Raw genomic sequence first — 20849 nt, forward strand, 5'->3', positions numbered from 1 at the left:
AATCACTTAAATTGAGCACAATATATATATATCATAAAATATGGGTTTATCACAATGCATAAACTATTCAATAAAGTCCCTCAAATTATGCCAAGAGTGGACAAATTTACCAAACATTGAGTGCAACCCTTTGCATCTAGACGTTGTACGAAAACCCCCAAAAAGTGGCCATGTATATGTGCAGTTGCCCACATATTTCTCCTAGAGTAAAAGTCAAAAACCGATTGATTATCTGATAGACCGAGTGCATCAACCATATAATGCCAATGATCTTCAAACTCGGTAACCTCATAATTGAACAACATGCATTTCTTAAATTCAGAAGTAAAGGTGGGGTTGCTTAGGTTAGAAGTGGCATTCATCAGTAGGTGCCACACACAAAAATGATGATAAGCGCCAAAAAACACCGCTTCGATTGCCTTTCTCATCGCTTCATGTCCATCTGTTATGACACACCCAGGTGTTTTACCCTTCATGGCGTCTAGGAACTATTGAAGCAACCAGGTGTAAGTCTGATCATTCTCATTTGCCACTAGCACAGCAGCAAACATAATTGTTTGGTTATGGTGATTGATTCCGGAAAACACAACCAGTGGATACATATACTTATTCTTCCGATATGTCACATCAAATGCGACGACATACCCAAACAAACGATAATCCAGCTGACTATAATTATCCGACCAAAACAGGTGTACCAGACGACCATCCTTGTCCGCCAAGTAACTCACATACATTCTTGGATTCTCTTGCGGCGTTGATTCTAAGAACTTAAGGCAAGACATCACATCACCACCTATAAGCCTCCATTCCTTGCCTATCTGGTTATACATATCTCTCTTTAGAAACAGAACGTTTTGGAATCCCTCGGCAGTGTGCACAAAAGATGAATAAATATGTGGCATTTTAATCCTAACTTTCAGCATCATATTCATTTGTTCCATGGGGGTTGCATCTATTTTCCTATTCCCCGGTAGCATAAAGATCAGTCTATCCTCCAGCAGTTCGTGGTTTTGAACTTCCTAAAAGTACGACATTATCCATCTACCACTTTTTGAGTGCACGCGAACTCGCGTTTCTGCCTCACAACCGCATCTAGTCTCCGCATTTGGCTCACGTTTCCATCTCAGGCCGTCGTTAACGGATCCCATATCTTTGAACCCTTGCCAAAAACATACAAATTCTTGTTGTGTAACCTCACTCTTCATATTTCGCCAAATCTTATTCTTCCTCACAGTAAAACCATTCATTTTGCATACAAACTGTAAAACAAGAATGCAACTGAATGATCCGGAAAATGAAACATCATAATCTCACTTGTAGTTCTTTGAAATTAATACACCCCAACTCTGCAATACCGTCGACGGCTCTCTCCCCCCAGTTGTTGTAGAAGTTGTCCCCGAAATACTCATGTGCCTCTGACTCCACCCCTAATCCCCCATCCTGAAATTCGTCACCACATTCGTCACCACTAGGACCCAAGGCATCGCTTCCCTCCTCTTTAGCACACAATGACCCATAAGATTGGTTCATCGCCGATTCCCCCTCCATGCAGGCTTGTGTAGAACAAGTATTCACAGAATAAAAAGTTTTTTGATAAGGCATAATGCTGTGTAACAAAAATTTGCCAAGACACTACCATCGTCTGTTCTGCTCTACAATTTGCGATTGCCAAAGAAAAATCTGCAAACCACCAAACGTGACAATACCCTTTGTCTACCTTGTTCCCACCAGAAATTAGATTCTGAACAATATCCTTGGCTCCTCCCCAACAGCGACAGAGACTCCTTACTCTAGATCCAGGCCATTTAGGGTTTCACAGTAACTTACTAACTTGCAATCTTGCTAATGGTGATTTCTTGAGACGGCGCCTTATGGTCGACGCTTTTTGTCAACAACCCATTCTTTAATTCTTGGGCTAACTTCGGTAAACAGCCCAACTATATACACGAGGGTTCGAATGAAATATGTTGAATTATAGGTGCCATAACATTATATGCAGTAGTGTGTAGGCAATGCTGTAAAACACCTAAAGACCTAATACCAAAGCAGAAACCTGTGTCAGAGGTGACCAATGCATCCTTCTCCTCATATTGGCGGGTGTAGGCTATAACTCACCCCAAACCAAAATCCCCCTACCCACCTAGAACTACACAATCTAATATTGTGTTCTTCTTTTTGGTGACAAAACGTGAAAGTATACTAGTAGTTGGGAAACAGCTTGTGGATTAGATATAATGGGTTCGTATTTTGCCAGTTAATGAATTCCTATTAGGTTATGTTGGGTTTGAGGATGGATATTTCAATGTTTTTATTTTTGGTTTAATTATTCTGATGGTTTCTATAGTTTCACCAAATTTTTAGTTAGGTTTCTATACTTTTTTTTTCTTTCAATTGGATTCCTACAATGCTTTAATTTTATAATTAAGTCCTTTTTAGTGTAAAAAATATTAGAGTTAACTGAATATTTCTTCGCAAATTGAAGGTATTTTGATAAATACTTAATTAAATCTTTGACCGCATGTATTTTGGTAAAAATATTATATTAATTTTAATATTTTTAACATGAAAATGACGTAATTATAAAATTAAAAGCAGTGTAAAAATCTAATTAAAAAAAATATAAAAATTTAATTAAAAATTTGGTAAAATTATAGAACTAATAAAATAATTAAACTTTTATTTTATGTATGATTTTAGTAAAGATGATTATTGTTGAAGAGTTGGGTTCTGACTTTTGAAAACATATTTATTTAGTCAACATATTAGATTGATCTTGTTTTTTAATATATTATCTCAAATTGATGTGTATTTAATAATTATTATTATGAATGTCTAAGTTAAATTGTATATCATAAATTTATGATTTTTATGCCGTATATACAATTGAAAGTATCATTATTTAATATTATTATATTGTTAGCCTTTTATTGGCATTATTATACTATACTCTTGCCTTATATATTATTGTTGTCATTTTGCTTTTGTAACTTTGTATACTTTTCTTTTGAGATATTAATTAATTTTCTTTTTTTTTTCTCGAATTCGTAGGGTACCGTAATGATTATATCAGTTATGGTGTGTATTTAAGGATATTAGATATATAGTTATTCATTGATATATAATTATTTATTAGATATATAATTATTTATTATCTTTTTTTATTAGGTAAAATTTTTGAAAAAATTAATTTCATAACATGATATCAAAGCTTGAATAATTTGAAGATTTAGAGATCGGTCATTATTTTGTCAAAAAAAAAAATTTTGCATAAGACTAATAAAAAAAATTATATATAAAAAAATTAATATCACACGAAAAAATTTTGCCCGAGAGAATAACAAAATTTCAGACTTCTGGAGACAGAAAAAAAAATGTAAGACTTATGTATAAAAAATACTCAGTCGTATCTAGTTTTAATAATAATAATATGTAAAAGAAACATGAGTACTTTTGTTCATTTCTAATTAGTTTTTATATTTGATACACGTTATTATAACCTGAAATCTCTTATAAGTAGTTTAAAAGCCACTTTTATCCGTTAATTACATAAATAAATGTTAAAAAATATATTTACAATCTTATATGCAAAAAAATATAATTTTGTTCACTTTTTTTGTAATAACGTTCTTTTGCGTTTAGGATTGTAAATAAATATTTTGTTTTTGACCCTTTGTTTTCTATTACAAAATAACATCGTAAAGGAAACAAGAGAAAGAGAGATTTGACGATAACGCTCGAATGTGGTGAATGAAAAATTATGAATTATTATTGATTGATTACCATACTTAGTGCTTAACTTATTTAGGAGCCCACTTAGATAAAGACGCCTAAAACATCTTTTTTTAAAGATGTTTTCATGTTATATTTTAATTGATTTCTATATAATTTATTCGGTATTTCTCATCACATATTATTAAATTCTTCAAAAGATTTTCTTTCCAGAAACAATAAAAAATATTTAATTTGGACTAAAACAAAAAGATAATAAATTAACTATTAAATTTTTTTAAAAGATTATTTACATAAAAAAATATATCACATTCATAATATAATATATATATATATATATATATATATATATATATATATATATATATATAACAAACTCTTAAAATTTTTATAAATAAAAAAATAATTAATTTATATTCGTACAATATATAAAATAATTACTATATTATTATTATATTATATATTAAGATTCACTAATTTATTTTTTTTATTTTTAATATAAGCATTAAAAATAAATAAAATTTTTATAACTAAATGTAGTATAACAAAATATATATAATATTAATTAGTTCTTAAAAAATTCTAAAAAAATAGTTTCTTTCATTTTAGTAAAATAACTATTTATTAAAGTAGACAAATTAATTATTTTCTTCTCATATACAGTTTTTTTAAGACATAAAAGTAATTAATTAGGACATTGGTTAAGATAATTAAAGTCACTATTTCATTAAATTTTTAATTTAAAAAAAATCCTAGTTAATTTTGGTATAGAAATTTCGAATTTGAAAATATTGATAAAAATTATGTTGAATTTTGATTTATTTGATTATCATTTAAATTAATCACTACATAAGTTAAAGTTCTGTTTTGAAGTTATATTCGAACTTTAATTTGATTTTTAAAGTTTCAATTTATTTAGTTTAATTTTTTAACTTAGGTATCCGTGACTCATATTAGGGTTTTAAGTGTTTAGTTGAAAAAAAATAAGGTAAAAAAAATTTCAATTATCACATCAAACAGTCGCTAGAATGTATAATGTAATAGTCGTTAGTCTATCTCAGCATGTCGTTAACGATTTTGTGAGACAGTGACAAAAATAAGATTAAGAACCAATGTAAGCCATAACTATTAAGTTGGGAGACTAAATTGAGTAAATCGAAATTTTTGAAATTAGATTGAAACATAGTTGTTAGAACCGAACCAGTGATCGAACCGATCAAGCTACTGGTTCACTGGTTTATTGGTTCAACCGATAAATCACTGGTTGAACCGATAAAACCGGTCTCACGTAAATATAAAATATAAAATAGTTAAAAACTTAAAATTAAAATTTGAAATACATATCTTCACTAACATTTTATGAAGAATCAAGTCTCAACTTCTAAAAATAACTAATATAAAAAAATCATAAAATTTTAATACTACAATAGTATCTTATTTTGACATAATAAAAAATAATTAATTCACAAAGCCTATCATCTAACTATAATATCAGTAGATTTTAATACTAACATCAAAATAAATAACCTTAATCACAATACTAGCAATAAAATAGATCAAGTAAATTAATAAATTTTTAGTAAAATTTATATTTATATTAATAATGGTATATAATTAAAATATAATTAATTTTAAAAATAGAAAAAATAAAAATTAAATTAAATTAGATATTTATGTATACTATATAATTAGTATTTGTCAAATATAATACTTAGAAGTGCAATGGCTAAGTGGCAAGTAGAGGTTGCTTTTGCTCCAAGCTTCTTGGTTCAAGACCTTGTGGAGACATTTTAAAAAATTTTTCAAGCAGACCAGTTCGGTTAGACCGGTTTGCACCGGTTTTTATCGTTTCACACTGGTTTTATTCCTTAAACGGTCCAAGGAGTAAACCGAACCAAACTAGGGTTCGGTTTTAGTCCGGTTCACTAGTTTTCCGGTCGAACCAGCTGATTCAGTTCGGTTTTTACAACTATGGATTCAAATACGAACATAATTTTAGAGACCAATAAATATTATCTCTTTGTTGACAATTAAGTTGTTTTAATGGTAATTAAGATCTAATAATGGTTTATAATAAAAGAAGCATCCTTTTGCAACAATGAACCTATAGTAGTAGTTAGGGGTGTTCATAGATTAGATCATATCCATATAAATCCACAGTATTTATCCGTATCTGATCTGTAATTTGAGGATAAGATCTGATCTGTAAGATGATCGGATTGGATCGAATCGGATCTACACTCTAATCAGATAGAAGTAAATATGTTTACAAAAGTAAACAAAAAAAATTATTGACTTTTTTTATAAAAATAAAATTTTTTAATATTTTTTATTTTATAGATATATTTGATATCTGATCCAAACATAAAAAGTGCGAATATCGAATTTGATCTAATGAGTTTAGCACGGATTGGATCGAAATTTCAGCCATATCCCATCTGTAAACACCCCTAGCAATAATAACTAAAAAATTATAATGATTATATTTTTAACTAGGAGGAAGTGCCAAAAAAAAAGTACTAAATATAAGAACATTTAATCAAATATTAAAAGAAAATTTTACTTTAAAACAGTTGGACTTTTTTTGCTCATATATATATATATAATAATAATAATAATAATAATAATAATAATAATAATAATAATAATAATTGTTTTATATATCACACAAATATAAACGTTTTTTTTCTCTATGATCTTAAGAAAGGTTTTGTAAATCCCTAACCTTGTTATCGATTTTTGTAGTGTTAGCCCTCATATTATCAATTTGATTCATATATAATTCGAATGATAAATTATTTGGTGACGTGCTTCTTTTTTTACTGTGATATACTTGTTTTTTATTATTATTATTATTATTATTATTATTATTATTATTATGTACATTAAAAAATAACAAGCCAAATTATTGCCATAACATAATAGAAGTATGGAAGTTTATCATTCTTTTCTAATGGAGGAAACAAAATTCTCTTCAATAGTTTATTTAACGTTTAGTAGAATAAAAATAAATTTTATTAGAATAAATTTTAGTACGAGTTTAATATTTTTATTCATCATAAAATATTTATAGAATTACTCGTAGATAAATTTTGGAAAAAAACATGATTTTTAATTTTATTTTTTAATAATATTAATTTTTTACCGTATATAATTATTCAATTATTTTTTAATCATATATAAATAAATTACTCTTAATAAGACTTTTTTGTGTTATTCAATTATCTTTTTTAAAAATAATTAATTATTAAAATAATTAAACTTTTCACAACAAAAATAATATAAAAAATTATGAACGAAAAGAATTAACTATCCTGATATTTTTTTTATTTTTATTCATATTTTAATTATAAATATAAATATAATTTAATTATATTATTTATGAAATGTGACTATAGATGTAGATAAAATTTAGTTATATTACTTATATATAGTTTCATTGTATTGTATTGCTTATAAAGTTAGATTATAATTATGACAATAGAATTGTTCTTGTATTTTTATATGTGTGACTAATTGGTGATGTTAAAACATTACTCTTAATTATAAATAAGGTTTATAATTTAAAAAATCAAAGACTCAATTAAAAAGATACGAAAAAATGATTGTTAAAATATTCTAACTCTTTAAAATAAAATATTCGAAATTCAATTAAAAATTATTTAAAATTTAAACTCAATAAAAATTTATATTCAATGTGTTTTGTATTAAATATATTTAATAACCTATTATATCATATTGGTTGAAATTAGTTTTTATAATGTTAATTTTTTAATAACACTTTATTAGAAAAAATCATCTTTTCAGAATTTTTTAAAAGCTAACTAATATTATATATATTTTGTTACATTACATCTTGTTATAAAAAATTTATTTATTTCTAATGCTTATATTAAAAATAAAAACAAAATTTAAATTAGTAAATTTTAATCTATAATATAATAATAATATAGTAATTGTTTTATATATTATACGAATAAAAATTAATTATTTTTTTATTTATAAAATTTTTAAGAGCTTGTTTTATATATATATATATATATAAATAATAGTTAATCTTTTATGTAAATAATCTTTTATGTAAATAAGTGATATATTTTTTTATGTAAGTGATATATTTTTTTATGTAAATAATCTTTTAAAAAAAATTTAATAGTTAATCTATTACCTTTTTTGTTTTAGTCTAAATTAAATGTTTTTTATTATTTTTGGAAAGAAAATCTTTTGAGGAATTTAATAATATGTGATGAGGAACACCGAATAAATTATACAGAAACCAATTAAAACACAACATGGAAACATCTTTAAAAAAAGACGTTTTAAGCGTCTTCATCTAAGTGGCCTCCACTTATTTATACACTCATGTAAGTAGCACATGTCACTAGAATAAAGTCTAATAGCTGCATAACCAACTGTGACTGTGTTACTAACGTAAGTTAGTTCGAAAAAGTGAAGAGGTTGATTGAGGCGATTAGCGGTTATTGAAAAAATGCACACGCGGGTATTGGATGGAGGTATTCGACACAGATTCGATTTCAAGACGCTTTATTAAATCGATCAGGTTTAGTTGGACAGATATTCGAAAGAAGAAATCGAATAGTGGTTCGAAAAGCAGATCGAACAGTTACGTAAGTGGAGAAGTTGAAGGCTTTCACCACACGAGGAATTGATGGATAACGTTTCATTAGCAAAAGAGTGGGAACGGTTACCAAGTAGTGCGCATTCAAGACAGCACACTGTAATCAATAATCGGTTACAACAAGTAGACTATAAATATTAGAAAGTTTTAGGGAATAAAGGTTGGAACTTCGTTTCAAAAATACACTCAAGCACACTCACATCCTCAACGAATTCCTGAGTCTGCATTCGAGTTTAATTTCTGTAGGGTTCCTTCCATTGCCTTTAAATTCCATTTACATTCTCTGTAAACTTTACTTTTCTTGTCAAATTTATATTTCAAACAATAATTTAAGTTTTGAATGCAATTTATATTCTAGTACCTTTAATTTTCATGTCAAAAGCCCTTTGACCCAGTCAAAGGCATCTTTACTGTTTTCTTTTAATTTCAACGCAAATTTTTCGATTTCAGTCAATTTACCTTTCAAATCGCTTGTTTTTAACTTCTTTTATCTTTCTTACAAACTTTTATTTACTTGTTATTTTAATACCCGTCTAATTGAGGAAGCTTTGATGCACTTATAGAAAACTAGTACTTGTAAAAGAGGAGTAGGTTTCGCTCCCAGACCATTAGAATCGAATCACCATCGATTTGCTAAAAATTGATAAAACAAATTGGCACACCCAGTGGGACAGTTTAAATTGAAATGTGTCAAAAAGTTTTTATATCATTTGGTGTATGCGATTGAGAAGTGGGAAGATCATTCACATGGCTGATGAAGTGTCAAATGTGAATGGTGGTTCCTCCACCAATGATAGAATACCAGTAATTGTGCAACAAGCAGACGTGACTTTACGTTCGGAAGGTGCAATTGGAAGTGAAAGCATAGCAGTTACTACCGTACAAATTGGGAATGTTGGACGTAATATTCGTTCATGTGGTACTTTACCACCAACCCAGCCTCCATTAACCACTGGTTGGCCTCCTTATGATCTTCCTCCGGGTTATGTTCCACCAGTGGGTAATTTTGTGTCTCCTGTTTGATTTGGGAGTGTAAATGGAGGGAATAATTCTCAAAACCCACAATAACATTTCGGGTACTCTCGTGATTATAACGTGGGCTCTACTTCGAATGCTGCTAATTCGATGGCAGTATATCGACAACAAGTAGAGAAAAGTCATCATGACTTGGTCAATTTGTTGACTCAATAGATGACCACAATTCTGAATCCAATGATGGTAGATCACGAGTCAAAATTCGAACGTCTTGCTTGACAAGTCGAACGAATTGCCCGAATCGTAGATTATGAGGAAGGTGAAAGGCATGATGCCAGGGGAAATAATGAAGGATTCGAAAATATTTTTCAAAATGAAAACAATGTTTTGAATAGAGAAAATCCTCATATAGTTCCCCATGTCAAAATGCTGATGAAGTTCTAGCCAGATTACGAGCTAATCATGGTGGTGAATGTTATCAAGTCACCAGGATTGTGGAAGAAGTGCTCAATCGAGTCGGTTTAAATGTTGATTTTATGAATCGACCTCACTTTGTGTCTGCTTTTCCTCAAGTTGACCAAATGGATGAAGTGCCAAGAGGGGTGAAAAATCCAAAAATAATCACAAATTTTGCAGGAGAAGTTGGAGAGTCAACCACTGAATATGTCGCTCGATATTTGGTTGAGATTGGGAATTTAGCCAATGATGAGAATTTGAAAATGAAGTTTTTTCTTTCTTCATTAACGAAGAATGCGTTTACTTAGTTTTCGAATCTCAGGCCAAATTCGATAACGACATGGAATCAGTTGGAAACTACTTTTCATGCTCAATTTATCGAGGGGAATGAATGTGGCAGTTACTAATCTGGTTGCTTTGAAACCTGAAGATGGTGAAACCATTGATGACTATATGATACGTTTCAAAAATGCTAGAAGTAGATGCTATGTTTCATTACCCGAGAATGAAGTTGTGAAAATAGCCATTATGGGGCTAGGATTTTATATGCGCCGAAAGTTGCTTAATGTGCATATCCCCGACTTAGCCCATTTGGCTGAAAAGGTTCATCAGACTGAAGTCATGAAAAAGGAGAAGGAGAAATATAGGAGTGAGCAAAAATCAAAGAGTAAACATTTTGTTCGAAAAGAAAAAGTTGTTTATGTAACTATAGAGTCCTCAGAAGAGGAACTCGATTTCGAGGCAGAAGTCGATTTGGCCGAACTTAAGAAGGGCCCTCCATATGTCTGCTCTTTACTTAAAAAGCTTCCTAGTAATGAAAAGTTGAACAAATCAAAACTGAAAAGTGGCAAAAAGTATAGTTTTGATATTTCAAAATCTGATCAGATTTTTTATGTGTTGCTTAAAGATAAACAATTAATTCTGCTGAGGGTAGAACTTTACTTTCGGTAAAAGATTTGAAAGGGAAACCTTATTGTAAATTTCACCAAGCAACTAGTCATTCGACTAACAGTTGTGTTCGTTTCAGGGATTTGATTCAGGAAGCTATTATGGAGGGATGTTTGAAATTCGACGATGGTAAGAAAGAGATGAAGGTTGATATCGATCCCTTCGATGCTGATGCCAGCTTTGTTGAACCGTGTTTTGGAGTGAATATGGTTGGCATGTCTTACAATTTTGATGTGGATCTTGATGATTTTGAGTCACAAGTTTGATCGGTGTACCCTCGAGCAGGAGATGGTTTGCTCGATTTCTTGGTACAGCAGAAGATTAAAGACCGGGATGTATCTCTGTGTCCACGGTGGAACACAGTTTTTTATGATGAAGCCACAGCAATCTTTAAAAAGGAGAGAATGAAGAAGGAGCTAACTCATAGAGAAGAGTAGGCTCAACAAAGGCAGCCGGTTAGGCATATGGAGGGTCAGAGTTCTAAGACCCCTCAACAGAACGTGGTTTTACCTTTGAGCCGATCTCAGGCAATAGGTGTTCAATGAATTTGGAACTGTCAAGAGTTCTAGAAGCGGGATGCTCTTTATCGACACAATCCCCAGTGGGGACATCGGGGACCTCCTCGAAACCAATATTCCCACTATCGTGGTCGAACCAGAGGGTATCCAAGCAGTAGAGGAGGAAGAAGAAACTTCAATCAAAATAAGAAGCCTAAAGTAGAAGTAAGCATGGGGGCAACGCCTTCCGTACATTCCCAAATTATCTTTCCTTCTGATGGAGAGACGTGTCCAAAGGAAATTTCATCTCCTGCAAAGATGGAAAAAGGTAAAGCAGTGGCCCAGTCTTCAGGGGTCGATAAGGGCAAAGAGGTTGATGTTGACGAAGAATATTTTGAAGAAGGGGATGATGATATGATTGGAACGATTTTGATCATTCCAACTGAATATTTGGGAGAATATGAAGGTGACCCAGAGGAGGATTATGATATGGAGGATGAGGAAGCTTTTTCCTTCATCCGAATCGAAGATGAGCTAGGATATTTTCTCTGGCCTACTGAAAAATAAATGTCTCATCTCCGCTCACTCCAATATAACCGCAACTTTGAGTGGGATCAAAGTAAATAAAGTCCTAATTGATGGTGGGGTGGCAATTGGTCTATTGCCGGAAAGGATGTTGATGAAGGTTGAAAAACATCCTGATGATTTGGTCCCCACAAAATTGCTGTAACCGACTTCAGTGGGACTTCGACTCCAGCAAAAGGTCTGGTCGCTCTGAGTGTTAAGGTTGGATCACCCGAACGAAATACTGTGTTCGTGGTGGTTTCATCAAAAGCAAGTTATAATGCTTTGTTAGGGCGAGATTGGATTCATGGTGTGGGGGTTGTACCTTCTACTGTGCATCAAAGTATTCTTCTTTGGAAGAAAGATGGCAAACCTGAAGTCATTAAAACAGATTCGAACCTTTATGTCGAATAGCTGCATATTGATTTCAGAATGTATAATCCTAAGTTGAAGCCTTTGAATGTTGACAGGACACTGAACTCTTATAATTGCGAAGCTTGTTACTTGTCCTCGAAAGGCTTGTCAGTGAAGCTGCGCTACCCAGAGTTGGCTTTTGCTCCAACTGGTTGGGATTGTCTCTCTTGAAGATCTCTTGCACGGTTGCCCTATGGACCAGGTTGAGGGAGTTTCCAATTACCTGGTAACTTTGAAAAATTATTTAAATAATTGTCTTTTTGTAGAAAATAAAAGTGATTCCTCTGATGAAGTGGAATCATTTAGGAATGTAAGTTCTTTAAGTAATTGTAGTAACTCGATGCCTTCAATCGAGTTTTGTCATGGCATTCGTTTTTCTTATTTTTGTAATCCAAATGATGTTTCACACCGAACTGCTGATGTAGTAGTCGAAGTACATGGTGTTGAAAATAAAATTGATGTTAGTTTAATAAATGATCAAGTACATTCAATTCCCAATGAATCTGTTGATTTTTCTTTTGATTGCATCTATGATCTAAAGCCTTTGGGTTTTGAAAAATATTCAGTAGAAGATGATGATCATTTCAAAGGGTTTGAATCTCAAGATCCCTTGGAAGAAATTAATTTGGGGACTCTTGATGATGTTCGAATTACATATATTTGTAAGGATCTTGTTGATCCTTTTCGAACATAACTTTTCCATCTTTTACATGAGTTTAAAGATTGTTTTGCCTGGGATTATCATGAGATGTCTGGTTTCGATCGTTCTCCTGTAGAGCATCGATTAGCATTGAAACCAAATGCTCGGCCTGTAAAGCAAACCCCTCGTCGTTTTGCTCCAGAAATTAATCAAAAGATTAAAGAAGAGATAGAATGCTTGATTAAAGCAAAATTTATTCGAATCGCACGATATGTGGAATGGGTTTCGAATATTGTTCCTGTGATAAAGAAAAATTGGAAGTTAAGAGTATGCATTGATTTTCGAGATTTGACTAATGCTACTCCAAAGGATGAATACTTTATGCCAATTGCAGATATGTTGATCGATTCTGCAGCGGGAAACGAAATCTTAAGTTTTATGGACGGTTATTCAGGATATAATCATATTTTCATTGCAGAAGACGATGTGTCCAAAACTGCGTTTCGTTGTCCTGGGGCGTTAGGTACTTATGAATGGGTAGTTATGCCCTTTGGTTTGAAAAATGCTGGTGCTACTTATCAACGAGCAATGAATACTATATTTCATGAGTTTATTGGAAAATTTATGGAAGTGTATATCGATGACGTCATGGTCAAATCGATTTCGGTGAATCAACATATTGATCACTTACGAAAAGCATTTGTTACCATGAGGAAGAAGGGATTAAAAATGAACCCTTTAAAATGTGCTTTTGGAGTATTAGCTAGAAATTTCCTAGGTTTTGTAGTTCATAAAAAAGGAATTGCAATCGATAAAAATAAGGCAGATGCAATTTTGGCGTTATTTGCACCCAAATCAAAAAAAGAAGTACAATCCTTCCTAGGAAAGGTGAATTGTCTTAGAAGATTTATTTCGAATCTTTCTGGTCGAACTCGAGTATTTGTACCTTTAGTGAAGCTAAAAAATGACTCAGAGTTCGAATGGACGAATGAGCATCAGTCAGCATTCGATTCGATTAAAGCTTATTTATCTAAGGCCCCGATTATGGCAAACGTTCGCTCACATGAGCCCTTAAAATTGTATATTGCGGCGTCTATAAACACAATTGGGTGTATGTTAGCCCAAGATGATGAAAATGGGCATGAACGGGCTGTTTATTACCTTAGTCGAGTTTTAACTGACATCGAGATGAGGTATTCTCCAATAGAGAAATTATGTTTGTCTTTATACTATGCCTATATGAAATTAAAATGTTATATGGTGGATAAATCGGTGAAAGTTATAGCACAAACTGATATCATCAAATATATGTTAAGTTTCCCAATATTACAAGGAAGTTTAGGGAAATGGATGCTAGCCTTGACCGAATTTGATTTACAATACGTCCCGGCCAAAGCTGTGAAGGGTCAGGTCATTGCAGATTTTCTTGTCGATATTCAAATAATCTGAATGACAAGGGGGCAAATGTAGTCGACATTGAGGTCGATTATTGGAAGTTGTATTTTGATGGATTGAAGCATAAAGATGGTACAGGGGTTGGAATTCTTATTATCTCGCCAGAAGGGATTCCCTCTGAATTTTTGTTTGAATTAAAGTATCCTTGCTCGAATAATGTGGCAGAATATGAAGCTTTGATTCTGGGTCTCGAAATATTGATTAGTAAAGGGGCGTCGGAAGTCCAGATATTAGGGGATTCTCAGTTTGTTCTGAAGCAGTTATCAAAGGAGTTTAAATGCAATAATGAGAAGTTGCAAAAATATTTAACAACTACTTGGGAGTTGTTAACTTTCTTTCGAAAAGTTTCTTTGGTTCACATCCCAAGGATTCATAATGAAATTGCTAATGAATTAGCCTAAATTGCTTCGAGATATAGAATCGGCCCAGAGACTCAATAAATTGTCTAGTGTTCATCAAATATTAGTGCCAGCGAATGAAAGAGAGGCTTTTTGTGTGGATGAATGGGAAGATGATGATTGGAGAAAGCCTATTACTGAGTATTTGAAAAGTCCCAACACTTCAGTTGAAAGAAAGATAAAATTGCAGGCGATAAATTTTGTCTTAATGGTTGATGAATTATATAAGAAAGGAATCGATGGAAGTTTGTCGAGATGTTTAGGCCTAGATGATCAAAGTATTGCTTTGGGCGAAGTCCATAGTGGGATATGTGGTGCCCATCAGGCTGGAAAGAAGATGAAGTGGGTGTTATATCGCAATCATGTGTATTGGCCATCTATGATAAAAGACTGTATTGAATATGCAAAGGCATGTCAAGAGTGTCAAAAGTATGGTTCGATACAACAGATCCCAGCATCTGAGTTGCATTCGATCATAAAGCCATGGCCATTTAGAGGTTGGGCTTTGGATTTGATTGGGTTAATTCACCCTCCTTCATCGAAACAACATAAGTTTATTTTGGTAGCGATCGATTACTTCACAAAGTGGGTTGAAGCAGTTCCCCTAATAGAAGTTAGTCAAAATGAAATAATAGACTTCATTGAGGAACATATAATCCATCGATTTGGAATTCCCCAGACATTGAGTACTGATCAAAGGACTATGTTTACTGGTCAGCGAATTAAGAATTTTGCAGCCTCGAGGAATATCAATATGGTTACCTCAACTCCTTATTATGCGCAAGCTAATGGGCAAGTGGAGGCAGTAAATAAAATTTTGATAAGTTTGATCAAGAAGCATATCGGGAATAAACCCCGAACATGGCATGGAACTTTAAGCCAAGAATTATGGGCTTATCGAAATTCACCAAGGGGATCAACAAATACTTCACCCTATAAATTGGTTTATGGCCATGATACAGTGCTACCACTAGAGATTAATTTGAATACTTTAAGAGTATCAAAATAAAATGATTTTCCAGTCGATGATTACTAGAATGTAATGTTTGATGAGTTGAATGAATTGGATTCGGAGCGAATCCTAGCACTTGAGAGTATGATTCGACAAAAAGAGAGTGTTGCTCGAAGTTATAATCGTCGAATAAGAGAAAAGTATTTTATTATAGGTGAATTGGTTTTAAAAGTTATTTTGCCCATGGAAAAGAAATCGAAATTTCTTGGTAAATGGTCCCATACTTGGGAAGGTTCGTTCCAAGTGATAGGATTGTATTCGGAAAATGTATATCGGATTAAAGATATCGAATCGGGAAATATATTTGACTCGATTAATGAGAAATACTTAAAGCAATATTTTTGTTTGCCGAATTGAAGTCAGGATGCATAAGTCCGAAAGAAAGCAAGATTATTACAAATACTGAAATCAATACTGAAATCTAAGAGGAATGAGGTGTCAGGAGTCTTGCCAGGTCTGAGCGTAGCTTTGCCCTGTTGTTGTCCAAAGTTCAAAGTGCCTCAGCATGCTTGAACTTTTCAAATTGGACCTTGTCAAGGTTTTTCTTATATTCTTCTTGCTTGGTCTCAATAGAAACAATTTCTTGAATGATTTGTTGTTGTTCTTGCTGGGCAGTAGTCATAGGTACGACTATTTCAGCCCGTCTCTCGCGTACTTTGGCAAGCTTTTCATTGATTTGGGCCAATTCTGTTTCGAGTTTTATCTCTTCCTTGTCATAAAAAACTTGAATAGAAATAGCGTGAGAAATTCTCAGATCGAACTCTTCACGAGAAACTTTTTTCGGTTGAAGAGCAGAGGCAGAATCATCTACTTCAGTTTTGATCTTAGCCTCTTCGTTTTTGATCTCTTGGAGTTTATTCTAGAAAGCCACACTGTTGTTGGCAAGCTGTTTGAATTGTTGGATTATGACAGAATACGGAGTAGAAGCCGAAAATTCAAAGGGAGAATTCAAAAGATCAGATAAAATCTAGTTGAGAAGGGCATCCTTGATCTATGCAGTAGGCGGATGATCTAAGAGTTTAAGAAGTGACCGAAGCTGTTATCGAGTGTCAATATCCAATTCAAATAGAGGACTGGATGAAGATGGTCTAGGGAGTGTTGGTGCGGGAATAGGCACTTCATCCTCTTGGATAACTCGATTTAAGACGGAGATCAGGTTAGCCAATGTCGCACTTGTAGGTGTGGTAGAAGTGCCCAAGTCTCTAGACTCTTGACCGGGAGAAGTTTGAAATTCAGCTTGTTGAGGGGGACTGGAGAATCCCTGGGGAGTTTCTAAGACTATGGATCAAGGCGAATCTGAATTGGTAGTCTCAGCAACTCGAGAGACAGAGTCAGAGTCTGGGGCCACTTGGTTTTTGGCAGAAAGTGCAGCTTGATTGTTGGGTGAGGGTGGTCCAAGGATTTGAGTTTGTGTTGGAGAATGCTGTGTAGGGTCTTTCGTCAAATCAGTCACCTGTGTTTCAGGGGGACGAGGAAAAGCAACCTCTAGTGGTTCGACGGATTCTGTAGCTTGAATTGAATCATGAGACGTGGAGTGTCCCAGATCCAGGTGTTGTTGCAGAAGTGGTTGATCAGGTGCCACAGGGGATGTGATTGAGTGAGCAGCAGTGGTACGCTGATATAAAAGGTACACAGTTATAAGTTAAGATTTATTCGAATTCAAATGAAATATATATAGAAATGATGATGTTACCAGAATAAGTCTTGGTTTTCGAATTAACTAAGCACCAGGGTCTGAATCAGCTATATCCTCTAATTGAGAGGAAGCAACAAGAATGTTCCGGATGGTTTGCTCACTTCCATCAGAGCTTTCACTTGATGGTTGCAACCGTAACTGATGGAAAATCAAAATCAAGAATTGTTAAGCAGATATGATTTTCAAAATATTCTAATTCGAAGTACATAAGTATGTGTAAAACTAGTTACTCTTCTGGAAGTCCTGGTGGGAGTCCTTCGCCTTTTGTGTTGTGGTTGTCGAGAAGAGGCTGTGGTGTCAGCTTTTCTTTTTTGAGATTTTTTTGGGAACTTTCGGCAGGGGGTTTGTTCGAATGGCAGATTGCTGAATTTCCTCTAAAGTACGACTATACCTAGAGTAGTAAGCAGTCCACCATTCGAGACAAGACTTGGTGATGTATGAGCTGCGATCATAAACAAGGAAATTGAAATGTTCCCTTTGTTGTTGATTTGTTGAGAGGAGGAAATCAAGTTCACTTTGAGAAGTCAGGGTGATATGGCAAAATGGTTTGTTGTTTCGAGGAAGAGGAGTTGGAATGGCCTGTGAGAATCCCAGTTACCTAGCTGTGAAGTGAGGGGCGTACAAGGTTACTTTGAATTTTTCTTTTTTGTGCTGGGGTAGCCCTGTAGGGATTACTTGAATAGCTAGCAAGTTTGCCCAATTCCGATTAGCCAGTTCATTTTTCTCAGTATCATGTGGAAAAAACAAGCGATCAAGCCACGCAAGACCACAATTTTGATGCAAAAAGGGGGCAAAATTGAGGTTTTCATTATAAAAATCTTTACAAGAGTGAAAGAGAGAAAAAAACTACCCAAAATCGGTCTTCATCCGATTGAGTATCTGGGAAGTTTAGCTTGTAGTCAGCTAGTCGGAAGCCTTCGATGTGTTGCTTGTCAGTAGCGCCACCTCCAGGCCTTATCATAAACTTTTTGAAGATGGCATTAAGCCATAATTGGAGAAGCTAGAGGGGGCCACCAGTACTGATCAGACAATTGTTTCGGAGACAATGTACAAATTTCCCAAGCTCTTCGAAAATATGACCTAGAAGAAGCTTGGCCAAATTAAGGGTATTTCCTTCATGAAGCAGAGCAGCCAAAGGAAGGAAAAATTTTGACATCTGGACACTTCGAGAATAGAAAATAATGGCATTTAGCCAATAGAATAGAAAGGCTACATGCTCGTCATCTGTGATGGCAATGCCCTCTTTGCCCATGTGATGAGCAATGAAATCACTATAAGAACTGGTAGGGGCAATGTTGTAGTGGCATTTGGGTTGCATGTCAGGAGTGCAGTCTAGAGGATTGATGGGAAGCCCTGTAATAACGGCCACATCTAAAAGAGACATACCAATCATTCCACAAGGGAGATAAAGATTGTTAGTTGTCCTGTTCCAGAAACAATTCACAGCCCCAATCATCCAAGGGAGTGTCGAAGGTGAAAAGTGGGAAAGTCTTAGGAGTTCCTGGATCCCCAGAGCTCCCCAAGCAGCACTTTTTGAAGGAGCAAGGCATTGGAGCCAGGCTGTAAAATCGGCTCCTCGAGGGTTAATTTTTGGATTGTTCCTAAAGGATTTTTGATTGATGAAGAAGGAGATGTCCACGGCTTGTTTGATCAATAAATCCTCCCCTTGAGCACTGGGGAAGAAAGGTAGCTTTTTGTTTGCCCTTTCCAGGGTTTCGACAGGACCAAGGAAGCAATGCACATCTCCGTCCACTGTGAAAGGAATTAAAATTTTGTTATCATCAACTTGAAGTTGGGGATCGCCAATAACTTCATCGTTGACTTGATTCAGTATATGAAGCGCTGGTGGAGCTGGTGGTGCTACCAGGGGACCTTTACCCTTGTCTTGGGCAGCGGCGTGAGAAGAGGAAGCGGCTATTGCAGAACAGATAAAAAGGAAGTTTGAAAGGTTAAGGGTTATGCAAGAAATATTAGTGCAAAAGGAATTCAAAGAGTAAGGGTTCGAGAAAAATTGAACAGGGGCGACAATGTCGAATTTAAAGGAAGTGTTGTTGTGCCCGTTATTGCAGAAAGAATGCAAAAAGAGGTAACTTTCCGAAGAAGGCGAAGAGGTGGAGAAAGAAAGCGTATGTCTCGAAAAACGTGTCGAGTGGATCAGTATTAATGGGGAAGTTAAATGGTAATTATTACTGATTTAAGAGATTGAAATTTGAATTTGGATTAAGTGTTTCATCTTCTAAATAATGCTATCGAAGACAAACACATTAATCCAAGGGGGCAATTTGTTAATTGAAAAATATTTTCGACTAAGATAAGTTAGTTCAAAAAGTGAAGAGGTCGATTGAGGTGATTAGCGGTTGTTGAAAAAATGCACGCGCGGGCATTGGATGGAGGTATTCAACACGGGTTCGATTTCAAGACGCTTTATTAAATCGAACAGGTTTAGTTGGACAGATATTCGAAAGAAGAAATCGAATAGTGGTTCGAAAAGCAGATCGAACAGTTACGTAAGTGGAGAAGTTGGAGGCTTTTACCACGTGAGGAATTGATGGATAACGTTTCATTAACAAAAGAGTGGGAACGGTTACCAAGTAGTGCGCATTCAAGACAGTACCCTGTAATCAATAATCGGTTACAATAAGTAGACTATAAATATTAGAAAGTTTTAGGGAATAAAGGTTGGAACTTCGTTTCAGAAATACACTCAAGTACACTCACATCCCCAGCAAATTTCTGAGTCTGCATTCGAGTTTAATTTTTGTAGGGTTCCTTCCATTGCTTTTAAATTCCATTTACATTCTCTGTAAACTTTACTTTTCTTTTCAAATTTATATTTCAAACAACAATTTAAGTTTTGAATGTAAGTTATATTCCAATACCTTTAATTTTCATGTCAAAAGCCCTTTGACCCATTCAAAGGCATCTTTACTGTTTTCTTTTAATTTCAACGCAAACTTTTCGATTTCAGTCAATTTACCTTTCGAATCATTGTTTTTAACTTCTTTTTTCTTTTTACAAATTTTTATTTACTTGTTATTTTAATACCCGTCTAATCGAGGAAGCTTTGATGCACTTATAGAAAACTGGTACCTGCAAAAGAGGATTATGTTTCGCTCCCAGACCATTAGAATCAAACCACCATCGATTTGCTAAAAATCGACAAAACAGATTGTTAATCTGTTATAATAGAAACTTCATAAATTGATATTTTATCTTCCATAATGTTACATGACTGAATTATTTTTTACAATTAAATTTATTTAGATTATGTCTAATAATTAATAGGCGCAACTTTTGTAAAGGAAGAGGGACATAAAAAATAGATAAAAAAGATTTGGGTGAACTTTTAGTTACCACAAATAACTTGTTTATCTAATATTTTTGGTTTACTTCGATATATGCCTTGCTTATTTAAAATATTAT

General features: G+C 33.6%; 1 pseudogene; it reads right to left on the reverse strand.

The window, feature by feature from the left end:
- Positions 1-488: 488 nt before the first annotated feature.
- LOC107647248 (protein FAR1-RELATED SEQUENCE 5-like) lies at positions 489-1551 on the reverse strand (annotated as a pseudogene).
- Positions 1552-20849: the final 19298 nt, after the last annotated feature.

The sequence above is a fragment of the Arachis ipaensis genome, chromosome B6 (genome assembly GCF_059453495.1).
Source record: "Arachis ipaensis isolate K30076 ecotype BB chromosome B6, ASM5945349v1, whole genome shotgun sequence".
NCBI classification, from domain to species: Eukaryota; Viridiplantae; Streptophyta; class Magnoliopsida; order Fabales; family Fabaceae; genus Arachis; species Arachis ipaensis.